A 23,781-nucleotide genomic window follows, 5' to 3' on the forward strand; every position below is an offset into this window, starting at 1 on the left:
GACTGTCTTATGATTTACTGAAATATCTCATATATGTCTTTTCCTCTTTTTCTGTGTTTATCTGAGGAAACATCTGCTTGAGGTTTTGTCTCTGTATTTTTCAAGGAAGCTGCGGTTGTCCAGCAGACAAGTGACAGAGGATGAGGAATGTTTTGACCTATTAACTTGAACTACAGGGGTCACCATTTTTGATATCACAAGATGTAGGCATTATTAATGTTTGGAAAATCACAAGATTAAGAAATTACCGAATAATATGCTAATGAACATTTATATGTATTATCATTTTGATTGGCCCCCAAATTGTGGGCAGAGTCTTGTAAAGACAGCATAAAAAAGCGAATCTAAAAATAAAGACTTGTAATCATTTTCAGCATACCTATGTGTGTATGTGTCTTTGATTAACCGCCGGCGAGGACCTCCACTGAGCCACATCCAAGAGCCTAGGCCACAAGGAGAAGACGGGCGCCTAACAGTTTTGGTACCAGGAAGTGGTGGGGTGTTTTGAACAGGTAAGACATTCTGCTCCTTTTTTACCTATTTTTGGTAACTGGTGTTGATGCTTGCCTTGTTCAAATAACCTTGTATATCCACCCACTTACATAACTGTGCCTTCGCAACGGGCTAGGGCTGTAGCCCCTTGGAGGGTTAAAGGGCTCGCAGGTTTTTTGGTTTTTTATAGTCTGACTAGGTTGGTCTGACTGCTGTGTTGAGTATATATATATGTGTGTTTAAAACTCGGGAAGTATAGAATACGCCCGTAGTATAAGGAGTGGCTAAGTGGACGCCCAATTTTTGGGGAAAATATTGAAAAGTGCACTTATTATACTTATTATAACATGTTCATATAATGTAACTTTATCTTGCCACTGTATATATAAGATTTTGCTTGTTTTCTTGCTTGTTTTGCTTTTAGGTAACACCGTAAGTATTTAGAGTGTATAGAGAATTAGAGAATTAGAGATAAGTGTATGATAATATATGTGTATGACAACTGAATGTAAAGTACTGTATTAATTTAGAGGATTTTTTTTTTGTTAAGATATTGTATTACACATATATGTACTAAATGAACGACCTAAGACAGGAGCCTGACTGTAGTGAGATAGCGCCCGCCTGCCCACATTGCACCTTTGGTTTACTGTTCCTTAGTGTTGACAGGACATGGATCCTGCTTACCACTAAGCCAAATATAAAACAGAGTATGTAACTAAAGCCCCCACACCAAAACCTGTAAATTCACCCGCCCTATCACAGCAACCCGAAGCACCCCCCCCCTTATGTGATGGTTAAACAGGAGGATGGAACATTGGGTCCATGTCTTCAGCTGTATCCATCTCTGGATCCAGCAGTATTAGCTACCATGGTATATAGTGCAGCTGATCAGGCACAGGTTACACGATGGGAAAATGAAAGTAGAAACAGGGAAGAGGAAGTCCGGGCAGAAGGTATACGTAGGAGAGAAGAAGAGAGGATTAGGAAGTTGGAAAAGGAAGAAAGGGATGGAATGTCCCTGGAAAAGGGAGAAGAGGAAGGAGTCAGGAAGTTAAGCCCCAAGGAAAAGGAATGGGAGGAGAAACAGAAAGAATTTAATAAAAGACAGCAGGAAGAGGAAGAAAGGATACAAAGGAAAAGGGAAGATTTAGAGGCATATGAGAGGAAACTAGAGAAAGAAGCAAGAAGGATTAAGGAGGCCAAGGAAAAGATAATTTCACAGCCATCCACCACACTCAGAAGCCAAACAAAACCGGCCATAAGCCAGAAACCCCCACAGGAGGAAAGGGAGCAGGGGGAATCCTCTACTGAGGAAAGAGAAATAGACATGGAACAGGAAAGTCTAGGTGCCGCCTTTAAAGCACCACTCATGCATATAGGGGAGACGGTAGTGCATATTCCCCTACCCCTAGGCACACTGTCAAAAATAAAGGAGTTATGCCCCAGCCCAAAGAAAAGCCCTAGGGAGGCTGGAGCTTTCCTTGCAAAATACAGTGCAGGGACAAGCCTGGATAAAGAAGATATAGCAGGGATCCTTAGTATAGTTGACCCTGACAGCCCAGAAGGGCATCCTGTAGATGCCTTATGGACAGCCCACATAGAAGAAGATAAAGATTGGGTATCTTTTTGGAAAGGTATGGGGAATCATTGGTCTACTATATACAAGGGTTCATCTGCACTTCAGGAACTTGTCCTAGCAAAACAGGGACCGAAGGAAAAGTTCTATGAATTTTGTACCCGGGTATATGGTCTGTGGAAAGCAGTAGATAACGCCAACCCCCAGTTGTTCACCACCACCATTATGGCTGGTGGAGATACGAAGGTGACACAGTTGCTTAAATTCACTAATCCAAAGTGGGCAGAACAACCCCCAGATGAATTTATGAAGGATGCTAGGTCACGAGAAACATCAGGGGTATTTGAGCAGAAGGGTGGCATTTTTCCCTCCCTGACACCAACCCAGACTCTGCCAACTGGTGGGACTCCGCCCACCCACATAATGACAATGCAACCTTATCCACCAATGCAATCTTATCCCCCAAATCAGGGTTACCCACCAGACCAGGGGTGCTTTAACTGTGGGGAACTGGGGCACTGGAAGTCCCAATGTCCCTACAGAATTAGAACAAACGCCCAAAGAGGAAGGGGTAGGAATCTTAACACCACCCCCCGTCGCCTTCAGGATATCAGGTATCCTCACCCACCACAACCCCAACTACCCCAACCACAACCCCAATACCAGCCTCAGCCTAACAGACCACCCCCACGCATTCCGATGCAGTGGCCATCCGCTCGGCGGACACCACAATAGGGATGCCAAGAGTATGTCCCGTCCCTCAGCCTTGTGTGTTACAATCCATCATGGAAAAGTCTTCCGCAGGTATTATTGCGGGTAGACAATCACCTGATATGTCTATTGTTGGATTCAGGGGCTACATTCAGTAGTTTGAATGATGCCATATATGACACACCGCACTGCACTGAGGGAAACTCTATTGGTATAAATGGGACATCAATTACCCACCCCATCACTCCACCATTGCCCGTGGCTACTCCAGAAGGGCAGGAACTGTGTACCCAGAGTTTTGCTGTCCTTGTGGATTGTCCAGTATCTTTAATGGGGAGGGACCTACTCTCAAAACTGAATATCACCATTAAATTTGACAGAGGGGGCTCCCTCACTGCCAGCTCACCGTTCTGTGATTTACATGCTCCAAAGAGACACACTTTCAGGGGACTCTTTGCATCATTGCCACCCACTCTAGAAACACATGCTATATGGGCAGACAACAAAGGGAGTGTGGGTTTTATTAACTGTACACCCTACACACCACAAATGCGTCCAGACGCTGAAGTACAATATCACAAGCAGTACCCCCTGCCACTTGAAAAAATTGAAGGCATCACACCATTAATCAATGATTACATAGCAAAAGGGATTCTGAAACACATTATAAGCCCCTGGAATACACCAATCTACCCTGTGAAAAAGGCAAATGGGGAATGGAGGCTTGTACAGGACCTAAGGGCCGTGAACAAGCAGGTTATACCTCTGCCACCTTTGGTAGCAGATATTTCTTTCATCTTTTTGAAAATACCTGCTGATTCCCTTTGCTACACAGTAGTAGACCTGGCGAATGCATTTTTTAGCATCCCGATCGATGAAGGGGTATTGCCCATGTTTTCATTCTCATGGGGGAGGGGAAAGCAGTTGACCTGGTCAAGATTACCTCAGGGGTATGTGGACAGTCCAGCAGCCTTCTCCATGGTCCTTAATGAGACAATTAAGTCATGGACTGCTGAGCGCGGGTCGGTACTAATACAGTATGTGGACGACTTGCTCCTGTGCAGTCGATCTGCTGAAGATTGTGCGGTCGATTCCACATCTCTGTTACATCACCTGGCCAGGTCTGGCCACCTAGCATCGCGGAAGAAGATACAATGGTGTCAAAGTCAGGTAGAATACCTGGGATGCATTCTGAAGGAGGGAACCAGGCTGGTATCCCCCAAACGTGCCGCAGCCCTGCAGGCTCTCAGTCCTCCAAGAGACAAAGCAACTTTGCTCTCATTCTTGGGCGCAATCGTATATTGCCGCCAATGGATCCCAGATTGTTCATATTATGATGGCATTCTGAGGGAGGCTACCTTGTCCACCGCCCCAAAGACAGTAGATTGGACAACAGAAAGGCTCTGTGCTTTTCAGGCCTTGTTAAAAAGTCTGACTCAGGCCCCCGCCCTGGGATTGATAGAATATGGCAAGCCCTTTCAATTATACTGTGTGGTATCGGGAAATTCTTTTGCTGCGGTTTTGACACAGCAACATGGAACCGGGTACCGACCAGTCTCCTATCTCTCAAAAAAGTTGCCTACCCAAGTACAAGGGATGCCATCTTGTCTACAAAACCTTGCTGCTTGTGCTATGGCAGTTCAAGAGGCTAACAAATCAGTATTAGGCCATGAATTGACTCTCTACACTACTCATTCAGTAACTCACCTCCTGCAAAACATGAACACGCAGCATATGACAGCACAGAGGCTTGGTGGGTATGAGATCACACTTCTGAATACTGATAACCTCACTCTCAAACACGCACCACCAAGTAATCCCACTGTCCGTCTTTTGCACTCATTACTCAGGTTACCGCGAGACCCTGATCAGAAGCACAATTGTGTTGAACAGGTTGCAGCAATAACCAGCCCTCGCCCAGATCTCACTGACATTCCCCTACCAGGGGTACAGGACGTCTTCATAGACGGCAGTTGTACTCGCCCCTCTGATGCAACATTTCTGACAGGGTATGCCATTGTCCAACTACCTGATGTGGTGTTGGAAGCAAAAGCCTTACCACCCTCCTCAGCACAGGTAGCAGAACTGGAGGCACTCACAAGAGCTTGCATACTTTTCTCTGATGAGGAGGTAAACATCTACACAGATAGTAGGTACGCTTTTGGTGTCACGCACGACTATGGCGTAATATGGGCGAATAGAGGATTTAAAACCGCTGACAACAAGCCAATCGCTAACTCTACACAAATTAAAGCACTCCTGCAAGCGATTCTTCTCCCAAAGAGGATAGCGGTCATCAAGGTAAAGGCACATTCATCAGATAACAGCAGAGTTTCCAAAGGAAACGCTCTGGCAGACAGAGAAGCAAAAAAAGCCGCTGCCCTGTATGGTCAGACAGAGGGCCTGCCTTCAGCTCCTCTGTTACACAGACTTTAGCTAAGCTACTAGTCTGCACATCCCTTACCACCCACAAAGTGCAGGAGTAGTGGAAAGAATGAATAGGAACATTAAGGACAAGTTAAAAAAAGCCACGGGGGGCACCATGAAAGGATGGTTGGATTACCTTCCTTCTGTCCTATTTCAGATCAGAACAACACCACATGCTAGAACAAAACTCTCGCCCTTTGAGATCTTGATGGGAGTTCCTGCAAACATAGAGCTGCCCCTCTTAGATCAAAACACTGACATTAACATCTATTCTCAACAGGAAATGTACGTGAAAAATCTGGTAAGTATGCTACAGGATATGAACGAACAAGTCTCTGTCACCTTTTCTCCTCTTTCAACAGAACCTACTCATCCCTTCATCCCAGGAGACAAAGTACTGGTGAAACAACTGGCACACAAAAAGAAGGTTGGACCCATTTTCTCTGGACCTTGGAAAATAGAGAAGGTTTCCAGAACTGCTGTACTGACCGATCTAGGAAGCACCTGGATCCACGCCAGCCGGTTAAAGAAGTGTCCACAGCAACCCCAGACCCCTGACCCTCCTCCAGCACCCCAAGACTCCTCTGACCAGGAACAGCGACCAGATTTGAAGGACATTCAAGAAGGCATAACACAAATCTCTCTGGACGACGAGACCAATCCCCCACCAACAAGAAGAAACGTGTAACAGAACTTTGCACACAGTACCTGACAAAATGATTTCCACCTTTGTGTCAGGAAAAACATTATGCTTCTGGACATGTCTGATTACCTACTTGGTAGAATGACCATTTCGATGATATCGAATGGTCAAAGGGAGGATTGTAAGGAGATTCCATATTACATTACATTATTGATTAATTGATTAATTGTTGATTTCACTCTGTTCATGATTTCACATTGCTTATTTTGCTTTAATAATCAGAAACATATCTTAGTATATTTTTGATTAAGATCAGACTGTCTTATGATTTACTGAAATATCTCATATATGTCTTTTCCTCTTTTTCTGTGTTTATCTGAGGAAACATCTGCTTGAGGTTTTGTCTCTGTATTTTTCAAGGAAGCTGCGGTTGTCCAGCAGACAAGTGACAGAGGATGAGGAATGTTTTGACCTATTAACTTGAACTACAGGGGTCACCATTTTTGATATCACAAGATGTAGGCATTATTAATGTTTGGAAAATCACAAGATTAAGAAATTACCGAATAATATGCTAATGAACATTTATATGTATTATCATTTTGATTGGCCCCCAAATTGTGGGCAGAGTCTTGTAAAGACAGCATAAAAAAGCGAATCTAAAAATAAAGACTTGTAATCATTTTCAGCATACCTATGTGTGTATGTGTCTTTGATTAACCGCCGGCGAGGACCTCCACTGAGCCACATCCAAGAGCCTAGGCCACAAGGAGAAGACGGGCGCCTAACAGTCCTGAGGCAGGCCAGGAAAGTCTGTGTGCATTTCCGCAGGTCATATAATGCCAGTGCTCAGCTGGCAGACCTCCAAAAGGAATTTAACCTGCCCAAGAACCGTCTAATCTGTGACATGCCCACCAGGTGGAACTCAGCGTTGGCCATGCTGCAGCAGATGCACATGCAGCAGAGGGCCATCAATGAGTACCTGTGCGACTATGGCACCAGGACAGGGTCAGGGGAGTTTGTTTTTTTTTTCCCACGCCAGTGGGCCATGATCAGGGATGCATGCACTGCCCTGTCACCATTTGAGGAGGCCACGAGAAGGGTAAGCAGTGACAGTGCATGCATCAGTGACACTGTCCCCCTCGTCCACCTGTTGGAGCACACGCTGCGTGGAATAATGGACAGGGCACTTGAGGCAGAACAGAGGCAGGAAGAGGAGGACTTCCTTAGCTCTCAAGGCCCCCTTTATCCAGACAGTGTTCCTGCGTGCCCGCCGATCACACAGGAAGAGGACGAGGAGGTGTGTCAGTATGGAGGTGGAGCCTGGCACTCAGCATCAGCAGCAGTCTTTAAGGGATCATTTACAGTCCCAAGAAACCCATGGACTTGTACGTGGCTGGGAGGAGGTGGCTGCGGATCATGTCATCCTTAGTGACCCAGAGGACTCCGGACCGAATGCCTCAGCAAACCTACGCTGCATGGCCTCCCTGATCCTGCAAGGCCTGCGGAAGGATCCTCGTATTCATGGTATCAAGGAGAGGGATCAATTCTGGCTGGAACCCTCCTTCATCCACGTTACAGGGAGAATGTTGTGGACCTTATCTTGCCATCGCAAGGGAGCAGAGGATGAAACATCTTCGGGAGGGCTTGCAGAAAGGTCTGTGCAACGTGTTCCCAGAGACTGGGAGGTTACAAACTCCTGTTCCTGGACAACGTGTTGCTGAGGCTTCAGTCAGTCAAAGAAGGAGCGGTGGAGAAGGTGGCCGTCTGACCAATGCGTTCAGACAATTTTTTAGTCCGCAGCCCCAAGGTATGATCGGTTCCAGCAACCATCGCCAGCGTCTGTTTTACATGGTGCAGGAATACCTAGGGCAATATTTGACTTGGACACCTTTCCCACCAAAAATCCTCTGGGTTACTGGGTCTTGAGGATGGATCACTGGCCAGAGCTTGCACAGTATGCAATTGAGCTACTGGCCTGTCCTGCATTCAGCGTTCTTTTGGAACGCACATTCAGTGCTGCTGGAGGCTTTGTAACCGATCACAGGGTGCGTTTGTCCACCGACTCTGTCGATCGACTGACCTTCATAAAAATGAATCAGTCTTGCATCACCACCAGCTATCAAGCAACTGATGCTGATGTAACCGAATAATTTTTTTTGAAATGTCAGATCCCTTCAAGACTGCCTATGCTGATGCTGAGTGACTATCCTGTTATGCTGAGTGATTATCCTCTTCATCCTCAATGATCATGCTGATAGCTTATAAGAACATTTTTGGTTCAGGGCACCGCCACCAGTGTAATTACAATTTTTGATGCAATATTTTCCAGGAGGGTTTGTTGCTGCACTCAACTAGAGTATCTGTGAGGAGTTGCAGTGTTGTGGCACCAGCACCAGTGCCTAAGGCCCAATTTTTCAGCCCCTGTTTAATAGGGGCATGTAATTACAATTCTTGATCTAATATTTCACAGCAGGGCCCATTCCTGTGCCCACCAAGAGTAACTGTGAGGACTTACAGTGTTGTGTCACCAGTACCACCACCACCAAAGGCCCAATTTTTCTGCCCCTGTTCAACAGGTGCATGTAATTACAATTCTTGTTCTAATATTTTACAGCAGGGCCCGTTCCAGTGCCCACCATGAGTAACTGTGTGGTATTACAGTGTTGCGGCACCAGCACCACCATCACCAAAGGCCCATTTTTTCTGCCCCTGTTCAACAGGGGCATGTAATTACAATTCTTGATCTAATATTTCACAGCAGGGCCCTGTGAGGGCTTACAGTGTTGTGGCAACACCAACACCTAAGGCCACAATTTCTGCAGAGTATATAGGGCAGGCCCCTACTTTCAAAAATCCAACTTACAAATGACTCCTACTTGGAAATGGAAGGAGACAACAGGAAGTGAGATGAAATCTACCCCTAGGAAGGGAAATTCTCTCCTGTAAGGGTTAATATGGGAAAAACGTTTCTCCTTTCCACTGATGCTTTATCACCAATCCTTGTTTCACTAAAAACCCCAAATTTTCAAAAAACATTTCTCATTGGGACAAAAAGTGAGGTGAAATCTTCTGTAGAGGAGCACAGACAGCAAAACAAATGTCACAGGGGTAATAACCCTTCCCTATGTTTTCCAAAAAGCTTAAAATAGATTTTTTGGCTGGAGCTAAACACGTTAAAAATGTACCAGTTCAAAATTATAAACAGATTCTACTTAACAACAAACCTACAGTCCCTGTCTTGTTTGCACCGCCTGTATACTGCTGTTCAGAGTATATAGGGCCTGGTGGCCCCAGGCATTTCCTTTTTTCAATTTGGGTGCGGGGTTCCCCTTAATATCCATACAAGACCCAAAGGACCTGGTAATGGACTTGGGGGTAACCATGCCGTTTGTCTCACTGATTTTCATCCATATTGCCAGGACCCGACATTACATTAAAGCCGCAAGCAGTTTTAAATGGTCTTTTGGTCTTCAAAAATGTCATTTTGTGCAGGGACTGTTCTAAGCACGGGAAACACGCGCCACTTTAGAGGCATACTATAGACACCCCCCAGGTATGATATTTAAAGGAATATTTCCCTTTTTTTCACTTTAAGCATCATTAAAATCACTGCTCCCGAAAAAAACGGCCGTTTTTAAAACTTTTTTTTGCTTTGATACATGTCCCCTGGGGCAGGACCCGGGTCCCCAAACCCTTTTTAGGACAATACCATGCAAATTAGCCTTTAAAATTAGCACTTTTGATTTCGAACATTCAAGTCCCATAGACGTCAATGGGGTTCTTACATTCGTGCAAATTTTTGGTCCGTTCGTAGGTTCTGGTGCGAACCGAACCGGGGGGTGTTGGACTCATCCCTATCCAGGAATATCAAAGAATATTAACCCTATTACATACATTTGTGTCATTGGCAAAAATGCATACCTTATCCACCAACATTCAGATATATTATTTACACACAAAATAAATAGAACAGTACCTGGTATGGAGCCTAATAGTAAGCCACTAGTGACTGGTCTCTGTTCAGAATGAACCTCATTTACAAACACACACTAATATCTGTCCTTTAACCACTTGGTACAGAGCGCATGCAAATATGTGGCCTCTCGGCGGCCTTGGCGCTAAACCACCGCATATTTGTGGGCAATAGCTGTGTCGCCTTGCGTGCTCCCAGCACAGTGACTGGCAGCTCAGGGGAAAACAGGCAATCGGGACTTTTCCGATCATGTGACTGCCGTGACAGCCAATCACAGCGCTCATAAGCCCTCCACCACCTCCAACATGGCAAACCCCTTCAAGGACTGGCAGCAGCCGGCGCCAAGGGGTTAACTAATTGCTTGTCCACTGAACCACACTTCTTGCACAACTTTTGTTTATGGAATTATTATGTGGAACTGAATCCCCAATGTAAGGCAACAATTTTTTCAGTGAAATGCCAGTATAAGGAATAATTTCTCCATGGACCACCAATGCAACATTGGAACTATTCTGACTATCAATGTAAAAGAACATTTTTCCACTGACCACCAATGTGATCGCCAATCACTAATATAAGCAGGGTTTCTCTACTAATCACCAATGAAAAGGATGATTTCTCTACCACTTTACTGACCAGTGACCACCATTGTAAGGGGCACTACATAGACCAACAGTTTAAGAAGGCATCTTTCCACTGACCTTCAATGTAAGACTTGTACACTTTTTGTACAACTTTTGTTTATGGAATCATTATGTGCAACTGCATCCCCAATGTAAAGGGACACTTTACTGACCACCAATGTAAGTCAACAATTTTTGCACTGAAATGCAATGCAAGGAGGCATTACTCCAATGTAATAGAACATTTTTACACTGACCACCAATGTAAAGGGGCACTACACTAACCACCAATATAGGGGGGGGGGGGTTCTCTACTAACCACCAATAACAATGATGATTTCTCTACTGCTCAAATGAAGACCAATGTAAGGGGCACTACATAAACCAACAGTGTAAGAGGGCATCTTTCCACTGACCTTCAATGTGAGAGGGGACATCTCCACTGCCTATTATGATTAGCTGTACTGCATTTTATAATTGTTATTTAAAATACTTTTGTATAGAGAGGAGGGTTTTAAACAGCAATCTGCTGTAGGTGACAAATAGTACATCAGATTCCTTATCCTTTTATTTATTATTATATCAGAAGCTTACAGATAATGCTAACATACTGTGCACTGTGCAGATATAATCATTTTATCAGACGTTCCCATAGACCTAAACATTATTTCTAGGGATCCTCCTGGTAAATACAATGAAACCCTAATATTTTTCAATAAAACTGAATATAATTTTTTTTTTTAGCTATTTTTATATATCAGTATATACATTTGTTTGTAAGTCTTATTGCTAATGTATAGCAGTACTTTTGCTGCATGGATTGCTAAATCCCTTTCAAATGCAGCTATCATAGTCATTGTGAGCATTACTTTAAAATTAATATGCATACCATTCATTGTAATGTTTACTTAAAATGGCATTGTCACTATTTAAAAAGGAATATGTGATCATCCATTATAGTAGCTGTGTTTTTATTTGGCTCTAATTGACTGTTGTAATGGCTGCTTTGCTCTGCAAAATAATAGTTAAGGCTGATCCTAAACCATTAACAGAACCTCAGAAGCACTTTACTAGGAGATATTAAACATTGCAAATCATTATTCGTTCTGTAACAAAATACAATTCCTCTTCTGTTGCTGTCTAATCCTTATATAATAGTTAATTGATGAGGATAAATTGTGTATTTTAGTAGTATTAGTTCCAGTGGCGGCCCATCCATTAGGGGCGCCCGGGTGCCACCCCTCTATCCATGCCACCCTCTACATGAATAATGGATAGATTCATGCATAGCATGAATCTATCCATGCCCGCCGCGGCCACCCCCTAGTCATGCGTCTGGCCCCTTTCAGGACGCAAGACACCTGGATTACAGTGGCAGGGTGTTTTTTTAAGCACCTGATTAGAGTCATAGGCTCTAATAGGCTTCAAAATAGGGTGGGCTCGGAGAGCAGAGCATTGAATATTTGCTGTTGTAACACTGATCCTGAATCCGGCCAATCAGAAGCAGATCTGAGACCTGTTTTCTGATTGGCGGAAAAGAGAAGACTCCAGATTGGTCGCTGAGGAGGAAGCTGCCGATGCCCGTGGAGAGCAGAGGAAGGAGAAGCTGTCGCCGCTGCCGCCGCCGCCGCCGCCGCCGCCCTTGGGCAAGGGAACCCGCTGGTGGAGCGGTGCATAGATGGGGTAAGTGCATTAGACCCGCCCGCCGACCGACCAACTGACTGGTACTGTTTTCCGCCCTCGCAAAAAAAATTACCACCGGCTGCCACTGATTAGTTTTCCTAAGAGAAGTGTATCAACACAGACAGTGGAAGATGTACACAAGGACAGAGGGGTCACAAATAGGTTCTCAGAGCATTCTTGAAGCTCACCAAATGCATCCCAAAACATCTGCCCCGGAAGATTCAATTGAGCTGTATGGTAAAATACACACTAGTGCTTAGTTGAGCTTTCTGCATTCAGTATTTTTCTACACAAGTACTCATCATACATTTCTTTGCCAATATAGCTGAAACACATCTGTGGTTTTATTAAACAAAATTATTTAAATAAAACATTGCTATAAACAGTTAAAACAGTAGCTACTTTATTCAAAACCAATGTGCATAATGTTGAATAGGCAGGAATAACAGCTTATATCTAAATGGCACATATACAGTATAGAAAAATGCATCTGTCTTACAGCACACCTCAGTGCAAAGTTGTGACTATTTAGTGCATCTATGTGAGCTGTTTTTTTTTTCTGAGGCCAAAATTTATTTTTTCCTCAGGCCATTCAAGATGAACAGCACCTTAATGCACAAAAATACTGTATATGTTTTAATGTAAAACTCATAGTCTGAATGAGCCCTTAAACTTACAGTATATAATTCTCTCTCAGTCATGGTTGTAATTCAAACCATTCCAATTAAAATAGAAATGAAAGGAAAAACATTTGTGTATACATATAAAAACATTATAAATATTTTGTTTTCTTTTTATAAGTGATCACATAATCTCTGTTCTCAACTGCATAAGGAGCTCAGAGAGCTGGAGAAGGAGAAACAATAACACACTAGTCTTCCCAGAGAAAGGCTGTGCAGGGGGGATTTCACACAAAGTGAACAGGATACTTTTTCATACAAGTACATAGTACAACAGGCACATATCGGGAATATGAAATGTTGAGGGTAACATATTATTTAAAATATAAACCACCATGGACAAGAGAGTTGTTGTCAGGGTACCAATAGCAGGAGGTCTCTAGGACCCAGAACCCCTGCCAGCACATCACATGGGCCTTTATAAGGAAGTCAGCCCTTGGCTGAAGTGCTGTTTGATCTCAGCTATTACAGATGTTCCTGTGTTTCCTGTTTCCTGTGATCCTATATAACATACTCGGCTTGTTCCAGACCTTTCTGCTGCCTGCCTCTTGACCTTGGCTTGTTAAATGGATCTCCTCAGCCTGCTACCTGTCTTGACCTCGGCTCCCACCTAGCCATGTATCCTCTGCTATCCACCTGGCACCGAACCTTGGCTTGTACCGACTACCCTTTGTCTCAGTGACCCTGGTTACCTGCTATATCTCACAGGCGCCACCTGCCTGCAAGCAGCCCCGCAGCACATCAGTGGTGTTCCTGAGCCTTTTCTGCAAGTAACTCTGCAGGCGACCTGTGCGACTTTTGGCCTGACTCCTCCTGTCTCACCTCCAGGGGAGTCTGGAACTGAGCTGCAAGGGAAGCCCTCTCTCCATTGGCCTCCAGCACTTTGGTACCTGATAGTATCAAACAGCCAGGATTTCTGAGGCCAAGAGAGGTGTTTCTGCACTTGAAAGCCTCTGTCAGCAGATGGCGGCACTGACTCAAGCAGTCAAGAATCTGCAGGAGGGTTATTTCCAGCTTGATGGACGTTTCCACGCCCTCACGGCTTCTATGACTTTCACTGAAGCTAGCCAAGCCACAAGTCCCGCCTCTAAACCAACGTCCTTCAATTCCGCTGCTGCCGTTTCACCCTCAGTGATACTGCGTCCTCCAGATCCCAGAGTTCCCACTCCTAAGTGCTTTTAAGGTGGAGGTTCAGAGCGTTCAGGAATTCCTGCAAACTTTATTTTGCCCTGCAACACAGGTCCTTTGCTATAGAGATTGTCCAAGTGGGGTTCATCATCTCGCTCTTGTCTGATGAACCACAATCCTGGGCCCATAACCTCCTAGAACGAAAGGATGAGGTGTTAAACTCAGTTACCATGTTTTTTGAAGCCATTGCTACTTTATATGACGACCAGCAGAAAACTGCCACCTGTTCTTCTGCCACAGCAGAATCTGCCCTTCACTCCCTGGCACAGGGAAGATGACCAATAGAGGATTACATCGGGGAGTTCCATTGATGGGTGGCCGATACCAGATGGAAAGATGCAGCTTTGAAGTACCAATTCTGTATAGGCCTCTACGAAATCATTAAGGATGAGCTTGCCAGGTCTGCAGCTCCCCCACGCTAGAGGCTCTTATCCAAGCTTTCATCCAACTTGATAGGCGCCTACGGGATCGACGCTCTGGGTACTGCCCAAGGTCCCGGCTCAAACAGTTCCTGCCGCTACTCCTCCGAATTCCTCCGATATAGAACCAATGCAGATTGGTCTACTCCGACCTGCTCTAACCCCAGAGGAAAGAGAACACAGGCGACAGAACAACCTCTGTATTTACTGTGGAGCATCAGGCCACTTCCTACGCAACTGTCCGGTTCGGCCAAGTAAGTCCACCCACTTTTACCCTTCATACCTTCAGCTATCCAGGACTCCATCTGCTCACATTATTCTCCCTATCTCTCTGCAGGTGGCTGGAAGAGACGTCAAACTGCGGGCAGTCATTGACTCTGGAGCTTGCAGCTGCTTTCTGGTTATCAACCTGGCTAAAGACCTGCACATTCTTCTGACTATCAAAGATCGAAAACTAGATATACACCTAGCTGATGGCACTCCACCTATTTCAGGACTTATTACACAAAAAATGGTCCCTATTCTCACAACCACAGACACAGGGCACCAGGAACTTCTATGTTTTGATGTGATCAGATCTCCCATTTTCCCAGTTATTCTCGGAATACCGTGGCTACAAGCCCACAACCCTTAAGTAGACTGGTCCAGAGGGGAAGTCACCTTCTCATCCAACTACTGCCACCAGCTTTGTGGCATCCCCATGCAAACCAACTCCCATACTTGCCTGACCATACAACCAGCAACAGACACCAGTCAAGTAGTCCCTTCTGTCAACCACCTTGAAGTCTTTGACAAAAGGAAAGCAGATATCCTGCCTCCACACCGGTCACATGACTGTCCTATTGAGCTACTCCCTGGAGCAGAAATTCCCTTCAGGCGCATCCTCTCTTTGTCCAAGGTGGAATTGGAGGCCCTCAGAGAGTACATCGATGAGAACCTAGCCAAGGGCCTCTACACCTGCCGGAGCAGGCATCTTCTTTGTTGAAAAGAAAGACCACTCCCAAAGGCCATGCATCGACTACTGGGAGCTCAACAAGGTCACCATCAAGAATAGGTACCCTCTTCCCCTTGTCCCGGAGTTGTTCCAGAGGTTCTAAGCAGCGCGGGTATTTGAAAAACTGGACTTGAGGGGGGCATATAATCTGTTGTGCATTAAAGTGGGGGACGAGTGGAAAACGGCCTTGAGAACACGCTTTGGCCTCTTTGAATACCTTGTGATGCCCTTTGGGCTATGAAATGCCCCCACAACATTTCTGTTTCAATTATTTTTATTAAGATATTTTTCACATAAAAACATTCCATATCATTACATTTCAAAACCTTATATATATATATAAACATACGGTATATATATATATAACAAAACACATAATAACCACAATAGACATAGCACATGGATCAATCTCGTATTATCTACCAAGAATGTTACAGGTATTCCTCGTCTCCCCCCGCTCCCGAAAAAAAAAAAAAAAGATAACCCTCCAAACTTTATAGTGTAGTGTACCCCAATACACTTTTCCCTTTGTTTTAATAACCCTCTCACCCTTATTTCTTGATCCCAATTGTAATTATCTTTTATCCCATGTTGTGTCCCTAATATATATATATATATATATATATATATATAATGTATTGCTATATCTTTCCCGAACCTGTTATGTTTGTCTTGAAGAGGAGAAAGTCGCAACTCTCTACCAACAATATAGTTCTCCTTAGTAATATAAAAAAAAAGACAAAAGGGGGGAGGGAGGAGACGGAGAAAAACGAACTCCTAATTGCCACCAATATAATTCACATAATATCTGAGTTTGTCTAAATTCCAACCAGCTCTTCCAGGTGTTGGCATATTTTATTTCTGAATCATTTTGCATACCCTGTTTCCCCGAAAATAAGACCTAGTGTGATTGTCAGTGATGGCAACAATATAAGCCCTACCCCCCAAATAAGCCCTACCCTGTTTTCCCGAAAATAAGCCCTACCCTGAAAATAAGATCTACAAGGACTTTAACTAGGGCTTATTTGGGGGGTAGGGCTCATATTGCAGCCATCACCGACAATCACGCTAGGTCTTATTTTTGGGGAAACAGGGTATGTATTACTACCTCCATACACCTAACTTTATCTCCCTAAACCAATCCTTTATCCTCTGGATATTTTTTGACTTCCAATGTTTTGGAATTAGTGTCTTTGCTGCATTCAGCATGAATGGTAAAATTGCTTCTCTATATTTCTTCCTTGGTATTGCCATTACATGAAACAGGCACTGCCAGGGATCTAGTTCAGTTTTAATGCCACTAATCTTCTTTATCCACTCTACTACTTACCTCCAATATGGTTGAATTAGGGGACATTGCTACCATATATGTGCATGAGTTCCCTCCCCCCCACAATACCTCCAGCAGAGGGAAGATAGATAGGGATTTATTTTATGTAATCTTAATGGGACATAGTACCACTTCATTAATAATTTATAGTTCATTTCTTTCGTCCTTGTGTCCATTGAAGATGAGTGAAGATAATCATAGACTTTACTTCTCATTATTTCAGGTAGTGAATGATTTAGTTCTGATTTCCAACTTTCAAAAATACACAAGGAGTCCGCATCTTGGGGGTCATCAGTAACCTATATACATTGGAGATCCCTTGTCTATTTTTTCTCCCTTGGTCAACTAATCTTTCCCATGAATCCAACCCCCTTACTGATCGAAGAGGCTTTGGGAGAGATCCTACAAAATGTTGAAGTTGTCTATATCTCCATACGTCCCAAGGCTTTGCACCATATTTTTCTCATAGTTCTGATAATGAACATAGGATATTTCCTTTCAGAACATCTTTTAATCTTAAATGGTCCAAAGAGGCGCATTTTAAATATAATTTATTATCCTTACCTGGAGGGAAATAATTATTACCTGTGAGGGGTATCAAGGGGCTATTGTATTGCCAAGATCTACTTTTAGAGAGCTTGTCCCACATTCTGAGAGTCTCTGCAGTAATCGGAGCCATATCTCTCGGAAGACCTCTATATTGGCTAGGTATCCAGAAAATCTGATTTAGAGTTGAATTGCTCAGCTATGACTCAAGTGATACCCATTTTTTATATAGGGAGCCATGGACCCAGTCCATAATTCTCCGTAATACTGCCGCCTCATGATATTTTTCAAAATCTGGAAGATATAGTTCTCCTCTCCTTTGGTCTACTCAAAATTTTGTAGGCAATACGATTCCCTCTGTTATTCCATATCAATGTTTGTAATATCAATCTAAGAGTTTTAAAGTAAGCCACTGGAATATTTATTGGGAGGCATTGGAAAAAAATACAAGGCTTTTGGGAGAATCATCCTTTTAATAATTTTAATCGACATTACATAGATTTGGTATAGGCCCGCGAATGCTGAAGTGGATAGAGGCCCTGTACTCGAATCCTACGGCTAAAATTTCTAGTTAATGAAACTCTATCTGAGACTTTTCAGGTTATTCAGTGGTACACGACAAGGATGCCCACTCTCGCCCTTACTCACTGCCGGAAGTTTTCAAAGAACTAAATAACTATGGGGGTATTTCAAACATTAAGATAAATATGGAGAAAACCGAGATACTAGATATCTCTGTTCCCTCAGATGAAGGTAGGGATCTTAGAATCCTATACTCCTTTAAGTGGAGGAAGAGAGGATTGAAATACCTGGGAGTATTTTTGTCTACACTTACAATGGATTTATATCAGTACAAATACCTGCCCTTATTGAATAAAATCAAACAAGATTTGAAAGGTTATCATGTCGACAGATTGTCATGGTTTGGTAGGATAAGCGTGATTAAAATGCCCCCGCAACATTTCAACACCTGGTCAATGATATCTTCTGAGAGTACCTTGACTTATTCCTGATCATCTATCTGGACGATATCCTGATCTTCTCTGCCTCTCTTGAACTCCACAGAGACCATGTCAAGAAGGTACTGAATACCCACTGCAGGCACGGTTTGTACGCCAAAGCAGAGAAGTGCAATTTTGAGAAACAATCCATTCAATTCTTGGGGCTCATAATCTTTGTTGAAGGGATTCCCATGGATCCCCACAAGGTGTCAGCAATCCTAGACTGACCTGCACCTTCAGACAGAAAGGGTGTCCAAAGATTTGTAGGCTTTGCCAACTTCTACCAGAGATTCATTAAAGGTTTCTCGACCATCATCGCCCCAATTACTCAACTCACACGACTCCATACTCTTTCCTCTGGAATGAGGAAGCCCAAGCAGCCTTTGAACAACTGAAAACTTTGTTTACCTCTGTGTTGCAACACCCAGACCCAGCACTCTCTTTCGTTCTCGAAGTAGATGCTTCTGAAGTGGCAAAAGGAGCCGTACTCTCTCAGCGTCTGGGCCCAAAAGCTCTACTGCACCCAGTAGCCTTCTGCTCTAAGAAATTAAACCAGGATGAAAGAAAATACGATGTAGGTGACCGAGAGCTTCTGGCTTTTAGGGTGGCCTTTGAAGAGTGGAGATATCTATTGGAGGGTGCCAATCACCCAATCATGATCATGACCACAAAAACTTGGAGTATGTAAGGTCCGCCAAACGTTCAAGACCCCGACAGGCTAGATGGGCACTATTCTTCTCAAGATTCAACTTCCATTTAACATATAGACCAGGATCCAAGAACAGGAAGGCAGACACCTTGTCCCAGATGTTCCCTGAATTTACGGAATCTGCTCCCCTGAGGACCATTCTTTCATCCCAGAACTTTTTATTGATTCAACCCATTTTGAAATCAGTCATTGAACGAGCCTCTGCTTCATGCCTTGAATCTGAACAGGCCTTGTTAAGAAAACAAGATAGATTACCCTGGCACCAGGATAAGGTCTTACCTCAAGAGGCAAGGCTTCAGGTCTTCAAGACGTACCACGACCACCAGTTAGTCGGCCACTTTGGAGCTCGTAAAACAAGTGAGCTAATCCAATGGTCCTTCTGGTGGCCCAACCTCAGTCAGGACTGTAGAGCCTATGTCAGATCCTGCTCAGTGTGCCTACGTAGCAAGGGCGACAAGACAAAGCCCTGGGGAGTGTTGAGACCATTAATCATTACAAACCGTCCATGGGAAATGATCTCCATGGACTTTGTTGTGGAGCTCCCGCCCTCAGAAGGTTTTACTGCCATCCTGGTGGTGGTGGACCACCTGTCAAAGATGGCCCAATTTCTACCCTTGGTAGGTACACTTTCAGCAACTGAGACCGCCCACACATTCATAAAGGAAATTGTGAGACTTACCCAGTAGCATTGTTTCTGATCGGGGGGGTACAATTTACCTCCAAGTTTTGTAGAGCGCTCTGTAAGGCCCTAAAAGCAGAATTTTGTCTCTCATCTGCCTACCACCCTCAGAGTAACAGACAAACAGAGAACACAAATCAAACCTTTAAACATTACCTGTGCAGTTTCTCTGCTATTTCCCAGGATGACTGGGCTTCGCTTCCGCTGGCAGAGTTTGCCTGTAACAATTCGCTACACTCAGCCACAAACCAGTCTCCATTCTGGGCCAACTACGGATTCCACTCTCTTGCCTTGCCCAAAACTATATTAGAATCAGCAGTGCCTGCTGTTCAGGACAGACTTGCTTTTATACAGCAAAACAACCAAACCCTCCAAGAATGCATACAGAAGGCTCAAACTGACTACAAAAAGTTTTTTGACAAAAAACTAAGGGGGAATCCCTCCCTTAAAGTTGGAGATGAGGTATGGCTGTCAACGGCCAATCTGACATTGCCATGCCCATCGAAGAAGTTGGGGCCCAGATACATCAGGCCGTTTCCAATCAAACGTGAGGTAAACCCAGTGGCTTTTGAATTATCTTTGCCTGATTCATATAGGATTCACCCAGTTTTTCATGCCTCTCTCCTTAAATCCGCCATTCTGGATCCATTTCCAGGGAGGGTGGAACCACCTCCGCCACTAGTAACTGTTGGAGAAGAAACAGAATATGAGGTGGAGTCAGTATTGGATTGCAGAAAGCAAGGCAGGCAAATCCAATATTTGATCAAGTGGAAGGGGTATCCACCCGAAGAGAGCTCCTGGGAACTGAAGATCAACATCCATTCCCCTAGACTCCTTTGGGAATTCCATACCACATTTCCGAGAAGGATGGCCCAGTTGGGCATCCAGAGGGGGGGGGGGCACTGTCAGGGTACCAATAGCAGGACGTCTCTAGGACCCCGCACCTCTGCCAGCACATCTCATGGGCCTTTATAAGGAAGTCAGCCTTTGGCTGAAGTGCTGTTTGATCTCAGCTATTACCAACTTTCCTGTGTTTCCTGTTTCCTGTGATCCTTGATTACGGACCCAGCTTGTTCCAGACCTGTCTCCTGCCTGCCTCCTGCAGGCGACCTGTGCGATTTTGGGCCTGACTCCTCCTGTCTCACCTCCAGGGGGGTCTGGAACTGAGCTGCAAGGGAAACCCTCTCTCCACTGGCCTCCAGAGCTTTGGTACCTGATAGTTGTAAAGGTATTGTTTCTATGGGAAGCTGCTCAAATCATTTCACGATGGTTAAAAATCAGTGAGAGATTTGTTTAATTAAAAAAAATGAAATTATTCCTCATTTTTTAGTATTATATCACAATATCTAATACCAAATTAATTGTAAGTAAGTTTTTATTATAATTTAAAAAAAGAGTATTTTTTTAGTATTTAATGGTACAGTATTTCAATGTTTATTCCACACAAATCAGCTGTATAATGAACTGCAGATGGTATCAATAAACTATCCTAAACAGCATACATAGATGTAGCACCCCCCTGACCTCAGGGTTCAGGTTGCTAGGCATGGTGGGTGGTGTACAAGATAGAAAGCAAGGTGCCACTCACTTTTATGCTTGAACAAATAGGAGTTTATTTCTCACAACAGGAAAAACGTGGGAGAGAGGGGTAGGGCACAGGACACCCTTAGTCAAATAAAGCAGCAGACTAGCAGCCCGCCAGACCAGCAGACTCCTTAGACAAGTAGAAAAGGTAGACAGCAGTACAGAAAAGAGCTTCTAAGCTGTAACCAGCAATCAGTACTTTTATAGTAACAGCTGTCTCCTATAGCAACTGAAAAAGAACTCACAAAAAGGAGGGCAGGAATTCTCTGAATGATTCCATCTTGATGTTTTCCCAGGCTCTCCACAGTTCCCCCAGTCCATGGCAGAGTAACATCTGGTACTTCATTTAAGGTCTCCGTCCTTTCCTTCATGCTTCCAGGTAATGAGTAGGGATGAGCCGAACACCCCCCGGTTCGGTTCACACCAGAACCTGCGAACGGACCGAAAATTCCCACGAATGTTAGAACCCTTTGACGTCTATGGGACTTGAACGTTCAAAATCAAAAGTGCTCATTTTAAAGGCTAATTTGCATGGTATTGTCCTAAAAAGGGTTTGGGGACCCCGGGTCCTGCCCCAGGGGATTCCTTTAAATATTGTACCTGGGGGGTGTCTATAGTATGCCTGTAAAGTGGCGCGTGTTTCCCGTGCTTAGAACAGTCCCTGCACAAAATGTCATTTTTAAAGGAAAAAAAGTCATTTAAAACTGCTTGTGGCTTTAATGTAATGTCGGGTCCTGGCAATATGGATGAAAATCAGTGAGACAAACGGCATGGGTACCCCCAAGTCCATTACCAGGCCCTTTGGGTCTTGTATGGATATTAAGGGGAACCCCGCACCCAAATTAAAAAAGGAAACAGCAGTATACAGGCTCTGTACACTGAACAGCAATATACAGGAGGTGCAAACAAGACAGGGACTGTAGGTTTGTTGTTAAGTAGAATCTGTTTGTAATTTTGAACTGGTACATTTTTAACGTGTTTAGCTCCAGCCAAAAAATCTATTTTAAGCTTTTTGGAAAACATAGGGAAGGGTTATTATCCCTGTGACATTTGTTTTGCTGTCTGTGCTCCTCTTCAGAAAATTTCACCTCACTTTTTGCCCCAATGAAAAATGTTTTTAGAAAATTTGGGGTTTTTTGTGAAACAAGGATTGGTGATAAAGCATCAGTGGAAAGGAGAAATGTTTTTCCCATATTAACTCTTACAGGAGAGAATTTCCCTTCCTAGGGGTAGATTTCATCTCACTTGCCGTTTGCAAGTAGGAGTCGTTTGTAAGTTGGATGTTTGAAAGTAGGGGCCTGCCCTATATACTCAGCAGAAATTTGGGCCTTAGGTGTTGTTGTGGCCACAACACTGTAAGCCCTCACAGGGCCCTGCTGTGAAATATTAGATCAAGAATTGTAATTACATGCCCCTGTTGAACAGGGGCAGAAAAATTGGGCCTTTGGTGGTGGTGCTGGTGCCACAACACTGTAAGTCCTCACTCGCTCTGGGTGGGCGCAGAAACGGGCCCTGCTGTGAAATATTAGATCAAGAATTGTAATTACATGCCTCTGTTGATGGGGGCTGAAAAATTTGGCCTTAGGCACTGGTGCTGATGCCACAACACTGCAACCCCTCACAGATACTCTAGTTGGAACACAGAAACGAGCCCTGCTGCAAAGTATTGCATCAAAAATTGTAATTACACGCCCCTGTTAAACAGGGGCTGAAAAATTAGGCCTTAGGCACTAGTGCTGGTGCCACAACACTGCAACCCCTCACAGATACTCTAGTTGGAATGCAGAAACAATCCCTGCTGCAAAGTATTGCATCAAAAATTGTAATTACACACCCCTGTTAAACAGGGGCTGAAAAATTGGGCCTTAGGCACTGGTGGCGGCGCCCAGAACCAAAAATGTTCTTACAAGCTATCAGCGTGATCATTGAGGAAGAGGATAATTACTCAGGATAGTCACTCAGCATTAGCATAGGCAGTCTTTGAAGGTATCTGAGATTTCATAAAAAATTAAACTGTTACATCAGCATCAGGTGCTTGGTAGCTGGTGGTGATTCAAGACTGATTCATTTTTATGAAAGTCAGTCGATCGACCGAGTCGGTGTACAGACGCACCCTGTGATCGGTTACAAAGCCTCCAGCAGCACTGAATGTGAGTTCCGAAAGAATGTTGGATGCAGGACAGGCCAGTAGCTCAATTGCATACTGTGCAAGCTCTGGCCAGTGATCCATCCTCAAGACCCAGTAACCCAGAGGATTTTCGGTGGGAAAGGTGTCCAAGTCAGATCTTGCCCCTAGGTATTCCTGCACCATGTAAAACAGACGCTGGCGATGGCTGCTGGAACCGATCATACCTTGGGGCTGCGGACTAAAAAATTGTCTGAACGCATCGGTCAGACAGCCACCTTCTCCACCGCTCCTTCTTTGACTGCCGAAGCCTCAGCAACACGTTGTCCAGAAACAGGAGTTTGTACCCTCCCAGTCTCTGGGAACGCGTTGCAGAGACCTTTCTGCAAGGC

At 44.2% G+C, this 23,781-nt stretch overlaps 1 long non-coding RNA gene across 1 annotated transcript; it reads left to right on the top strand.

Annotated features, from left to right (window-relative positions):
* Positions 1–228: 228 nt before the first annotated feature.
* On the top strand, positions 229–5,891 carry LOC141131525 (uncharacterized). The gene is made up of 2 exons (XR_012242788.1): positions 229–512; positions 5,572–5,891. It is a non-coding gene; the product is annotated as an uncharacterized lncRNA (long non-coding RNA).
* The last annotated feature ends 17,890 nt before the right edge of the window (positions 5,892–23,781 follow it).

The sequence above is a fragment of the Aquarana catesbeiana genome, linkage group LG03 (genome assembly GCF_042186555.1).
Source record: "Aquarana catesbeiana isolate 2022-GZ linkage group LG03, ASM4218655v1, whole genome shotgun sequence".
Classification (NCBI taxonomy): domain Eukaryota; kingdom Metazoa; phylum Chordata; class Amphibia; order Anura; family Ranidae; genus Aquarana; species Aquarana catesbeiana.